Source organism: Rhamphochromis longiceps, linkage group LG22 (assembly GCF_057381845.1).
Source record: "Rhamphochromis longiceps isolate RC_006_pf linkage group LG22, R_longiceps_female_GT1.1, whole genome shotgun sequence".
Taxonomy (NCBI): domain Eukaryota; kingdom Metazoa; phylum Chordata; class Actinopteri; order Cichliformes; family Cichlidae; genus Rhamphochromis; species Rhamphochromis longiceps.
Genome location: NC_140577.1, coordinates 8,797,864 through 8,804,103, shown reverse-complemented (window position 1 = coordinate 8,804,103; position 6,240 = coordinate 8,797,864). Strand labels below are relative to the sequence as shown.

General features: G+C 38.7%; 1 long non-coding RNA gene across 4 annotated transcripts; it reads right to left on the bottom strand.

Annotated features, from left to right (window-relative positions):
* Positions 1-2,848: 2,848 nt before the first annotated feature.
* On the bottom strand, positions 2,849-4,449 carry LOC146643364 (uncharacterized). 4 transcript variants are annotated; one of them, XR_014909269.1, is made up of 3 exons: positions 4,311-4,449; positions 3,465-3,525; positions 2,849-2,980 (listed from the first exon to the last, which is right to left on the bottom strand). It is a non-coding gene; the product is annotated as an uncharacterized LOC146643364 (long non-coding RNA). The 4 variants fall into 4 exon arrangements; XR_014909268.1 differs by lacking the exon at positions 4,311-4,449 and adding an exon at positions 3,967-4,288; XR_014909266.1 differs by lacking the exon at positions 4,311-4,449 and adding an exon at positions 4,114-4,283.
* Positions 4,450-6,240: the final 1,791 nt, after the last annotated feature.

Sequence of the window (6,240 nt, the reverse complement as noted above, 5' to 3'; positions counted from 1 at the left end):
TTTAACCTAAGCCCATTTTCAGAGCGCTGCGTGTTCATCACAGCCATAAATATGTTAGAAATGAAGAGATTTCACTGTGTTCAAGTACCAGATTTAGTGCTAATTTTATTCAGTCATCCAGGGTTTGTTTAGCTTGTTCAAATGTTTCAGGTGCTGTAGAACATCTGATTAGTATTGTTCATTAATGCTTGTTTCCTATTCCTGTTCAAAGTAATACTCTGCGCACGCAGCCAGTGAGAAAACGTCTAACGCTAGACCCGCCCCCGGGAGTCAAGCTGCTTGCATCTAATGTCTCTCAGTTACATAGTAAACAAAGCTTGCAAGGAATCACGAATCCAGCATCATTACTAAACATCTAACAGGTGCCAAAAAAAAGAGCAACATTGAGTTGTTAACACTTCACAGCCTGCTCGTTAAACAGACAGTAGGGATCCAGTAGGACTGGACACAACATCAAGCCTCTTGGCTTCTGGTTTGATAACTTCACTCATTTAAAAAAAGAAAAATGCTGTAACACATCAGTGTGACATGTTTGCTTTCATCCTGCATCCAATTAAAACACAGAGAATATGTGTACTAGTTTTTTTTAAGGTGATCTTTTTATTTTTCAACAGCTTATTACTAATTACGGATTTTGGGGAATACTGAAAATCATGACACATCAGGAAAAAAAAATCTTATAAAGGACGTGAAGCGATGTCACTGATGTTGTCACTGCTGATGTGACGCTATACCTTGTTTATGGTAGTACCTGAACTGCCATAAAGTTATGTTAACGCTGTGCTTTAGATTACAGCCAGGAGTGTGGCAGAGGAGGAATTTTGCACTTTCATATAAAATCCACTTTTGGACTAAGTAGATCAGTTAATGGCTGGACTATGGAGGAGAAGTTTTTGCAGAAGTTCCTGTAATAACCTACCATTCCCAGGAATCTGCACAGTTCAAGTCCTTTGTTTAGGTGTGGGATATTCATTAATCGCCACCACTTTGGCGCTAAGGGGCCGCACCTGACCACGTCCCACTTCCCTGCTCAAGTATGTTACAGTGGCCTTGGCAAATTCACACTTTGTCAGGTTGAGTGTCAGCGCTTATTAATCTTGAAACCTGCATGACACACTGGCAGACAGAAAAGACCATTCGGTGAAAATATCAATTCTGGGGATCTGGAACATGGAAAGCAGAATATCTAAACATTATTGGTGTGTTTTGCCTCAGTGTTATTGATATTTATATGCTTATATTTTCACAATTGCAAAATCTCACTGTGGATGTAAGAGCCAAATTGTGGATATTTTGCATCCACTTTATTGTGTAATATTTTAATTGATTGGGCAGCACGGTGGCACGGTGGTTAGCACTGTTGCCTCACAGCAAGAAGGTCCTGAGTTCAATTCCACCATCAGGCCGGGGTCTTTCTGTGTGGAGTTTGCATGTTCTCCCCGTGTTTGCGTGGGTTCCCTCCGGGTACTCCGGCTTCCTCCCACCGTCCAAAGACATGCACTTAGTGGGGATAGGTTAATTGGATAATCCAAATTGTCACTAGGTGCGAATGGAAGTGAGTGCGAATGGTTGTCTGTCCCTGTATGTTGGCCCTGCGACAGACTGGCGACCTGTCCCGGGTGTACCCCGCCTCTCGCCCTATGACAGCTGGGATAGGCTCCAGCGCCCCCCGCGACCCTGAAAAAGGATAAGCGGAAGCGAATGGATGGATGTATTTGATGGCTTAGGCCCCAGGAAGACTAGCAACCACTGTTGTGGAAGCTAATGGAGTTCCTTATAAATAAGCAGACAAATAAACACTATTCTAATCTTATATTACATTCTTAGCAAATTTACACTGTAAAAAGAATAACCCTATTCAAATTTAAAAAAATGATGTCCAATTGTCACATCCAAAATATTTGGCTTCAGAGAATCCAAATTGAGTCACTTGATTTGACCTGATACTTTTATGTTGATATAAACAATATTACTAGACTTGACTGAAACTTTAAATTTTGCATTGATCCAAATTGATTTTTTTTACATAGAACCATATTTTAATTATTGAACCAAGCTAATATATTGAAATTTAACCAACCTAATGTATTCACATCGAACCAAATTAACATGAACTAATATGTTTGTGTTGAAGCCAGGTAATTGATTTACATATATTCAAACTATATTTTTTACATTTCATTTTATTTCAGTTCAAAAATGCTCTGCATTTCCTATAAAAAACAAGACAGTTGGCCAACCAATTATTTCAAAATTATTTATTGTTCCAAACCATTTTAACTATAATCAATAGAGAGGATTAGTAATATACAGATTTAGTGCTACGACAGAAATGATTAGAGAAATGTTTGTTTTATAAAACCTGCAACCTTTTGAAAACCAGTATAAAACCTGCAACCTGTCTAAAACTGGCATAAAACCATTATAAAAACTCTTTTTAAACCAATTTGCAAGTACTCAAAAATGTTTATATGTGCACTGTGCCTGTACAATGTAAAAAAAAAATCTACACATGTATCAATGAAATCAACTTAAATCTCCCTTTCAAATGGGTGTTCTTATAATTTTTGAATGTAGAATACCACTGCAGGCCAACCAAGAAAATAACCAAGCACACATGCATGTGCACATACACATCCACACATGCATGCAAACACACTACTGTGCAGTGTTAAGTTCACAATTAAGTTTGCGAATCTTAGAGGTCATCTTGTTAAAGTCAAGCTCCATCATAATCTTTTGAAGAGCCTCAAAGGTGAACCTGAATCCTCGTGGATATTCCATTTTAAGAGCATAACAGAGTCCAAAGACCATTGCCACTCCAGCTGCCACAGAAGGCAACTCATTCAGGACTTCCACACCATCAATGATTATCCCGATGTCTCGACGCTGATGTAGGAGGCTTGAGTTGTCCCTGAAGATGAAGAGTGCCATGGTGGTTACTCTGCAGCTCTTCCTCAGCTTCATCTTTCTGGGATATCTTGAGGTAAAATATGGAACAAAATGTACAAGTGAAGAACTGAAGTCTGGCACACCTGATAAATCTTTGACCATAATAAACTACTATTTTGATAGTTGTTTGGTCACAGACTATTAGAACAATTATTTGACTAATCAGATTGTGAATTGCATAATCATTAAATTAAATCAATGGTGGAAAATTTTCATAAATGTTCCACAAAGCCCAAGAAAAAAAAGAAAACAATACAGAACCCTAAGATATTAACTTGATGAGTTGATTAATCGTTGCTGTCCTACATTAATCATTGCATTTAATAGCAGAGTTGTCAAATTTACATCAAGAGACTGCATCTCATGTAGAGACAGAACAGATATGGACATACCATGTATTCTTTTATCAAGTCCTCAACACATCAGCAAGGTGAATGAGAGGATAATGATGGAGGGTCTAGATTATTATGAAATGTTTAAAAAGGATGTGCAGTGTAAATGCAAAATGATACCTGTTCAGATTAAATGAAAATGTATGCTTCAGCCATGGAATGGATGGAGCGATCTGTGGTTCTGAAAGCATACAGAAAAAAAAGAATAATGTTACTTCTCTATAAAACACATAACATAGAAAAACCAAGAAATACGTAACATGACATACACATCCTTATAAAAAGCTAGTACTATAATTTGATTTAGGTTTACCAAACAGTCTACAGACCAGCCATTAGCAACTAAGTTTGGCATAGGGTCAATTTAATGCTGTTAAAATTAAAATTTCTTCAGAAAATGCACATTTTTCCGAGCCGCGCCTGAAAGTCAATTGAAGGAATTAGTCTTATGTCATTGATCTTATATGCTGGCGTGTTATTTCTGTCTCTAAATCATGCACATTAATAATTATCTTTTGCGCTCGGTGTACACACACATAACACACAGATATTTATATGAAGAGAGACAGAGACAAACGTGCGCGCACAAACACAAGCTTGTGTCTAGAAACCGCGCGCTCACCAGAAAAATTCAAACGAAGCGGAGCACGGAGTTATACTATGAATGTTATGAACTATGAACTTATGCTAGCTAGCTGTATCCACCACCGATGCATCGTGGTAACGCTAGCTAGTTAGTATACTGGTAAAAAACGGCTTTTTGCCTAACTTGCATTCCTGACTGTGATGGTCGGTTTCTGGTAACCAGTTCTAACGTCGCGCCGGATAGCTAGCTAGCTTGTAGCTAGCAGCTACAATCATGCAAAAATTAGGGGTGGCTGTCGACCCAGCTTAAATGGGGTTATTTTCTGCAATTTTGGCAATACAAATTATAAAAGCTTTTGTAACACACTTGGCTTTACTTACGTTTATTTTCAGATGAAATTAATCAAAGATGTGACACGATGTTTCCAGCAGCCATGCAGAATAAAAATGGGTCCCGGTCTATTTCTGGTGGGCGTGTTCAAGTGCAAATCACTTTGACTCAAATTAAAGATATTATCTGTTCAACATGAAAAGAAATATGTTTTGAGAGAAATCAAAAACTTTGCGTTGTGTCCTTTGTACAGATATTTAGTTTCATCCAAATCAAAAGTGGTATTTTAAAATGCAAAAAGAAAGGGTTTCACAATCAAATCAATGATTTTATTCTGTTTTGAATGGCACTTATTAGATTGAATGAATGACTGCATGTTAGACTTTTTTCAGTGAAGGGTACAAGAGGTAAATCGAAGAATAACCACACTGATCCGGCCGGGTGAAGTCAAACAATGATTTAATGCACGCGTGGGAAGATCACTGCATACGCAGACAGCAATTGATGATCTTCGACTTAATCAAAGCATAAACATATATTTTATACCATCAGGGCTTAAATTTAATGACGCCCCCTCAACGTCAGATCCATTTCATACATAGGTCAGATCAAAACCACAATAACTTTTAACACAGTTTAAAAAGAACATTGTCTTCGTCTTCCCAGCAGGTACTTCCTGTCACTGCCGGATGCTCGCTTATCATCTTGACACATGAGCAGCAGTTCTGCTGTATATATACAGACACCATGTTTACATATATATTTAGCATCAACATAATGTTCAAAAGGAGTCTGATTCTTCAAGTGATAAACATTTGGCTTGGATGTCCAGGAACTCTCGGCCAGAGCTTTTCAGCTGCCGGCTACACACACACACACACACACACACACACACACTGTCAGATTATAATATTATTTTATGCCATGTTATGCCCCTAATTAAAGATTGTGAATTATTATGTAGTCTTAGTTTGCATTATTCTCCTGAATTAGAAGAAGCTGATAACTATTGCATTAGTTAAACTGATTTGCATTACATTAGACTGCTGATTTATTGTGGATGAATGATATTGTTTTATGATGTTATAAGAAATACTGTTTGCAGAGTCATCGCCTTATTTGTCTGATTAGAAGAGAACAGAACATGCTGGAGTTTTCTGCCCCATCTCAGCAGGAGCAGATAAACAGGGAGCCAAGGTCGTAGCTTAGGCGCCGTGTGAGAGAAAGCATGTGAATGTTTAGGCTTTTGTGATAAGGTGGGGGCACCAGAGGCTATAAGAGTTTGATCAATGCTCCACCATTTTGAGATCTGAGGCTGTCTGCATACAGTGTCCATCTCCCACATGTGTGACCATTAAAATCATCGTTTGACTTAACCCGGCCGGACCAGTGTTGTTATTGTGGTTTTTCCTCTTGTGTTCATCCCCAATTTTTGAACTCGTAACAACACACACACACACACACACAACAACACAACCTCAGGTCCCGACACGTCATATGCAGTGGAGGTGTGATGAGCTCATTGAGCTCCGCTGTGTCAGCCTCACCTGCAGCCGTGCACAAATCAAAGTGAAGTAAGAAAAACCAGAACAAACGCACACTAATCATGAAGCTACAGAGCCCCTTTACTCACATGGGTAAGGAATATTTTCATTGCATGTCCACATGTTGATGTGGCAACAAGACATATACAGCAGGTTACCCCACAGTCAGACGCCTGCCATCTACCAGCTAACTGTGTGAAGAGGAAAAAATGCTATAAATGTCTGTTTTTTTGTTGATACGCCTGCTCAGTTTATGGTAGCAGCAACTTAATCCAGTGCTAAGCACAGTGAGACTGATTACGTGGACATTCGTAGAAACCTTCTTGTCTGGAAGGAGGGATGGCAGACTCAGTCACTGCTGACAATAATTTTAACCTGTTACATTCTTTAGAAAAGATGATCCAGTGAAATAGCCTTTGAAAAAGGGTCTCTTCAC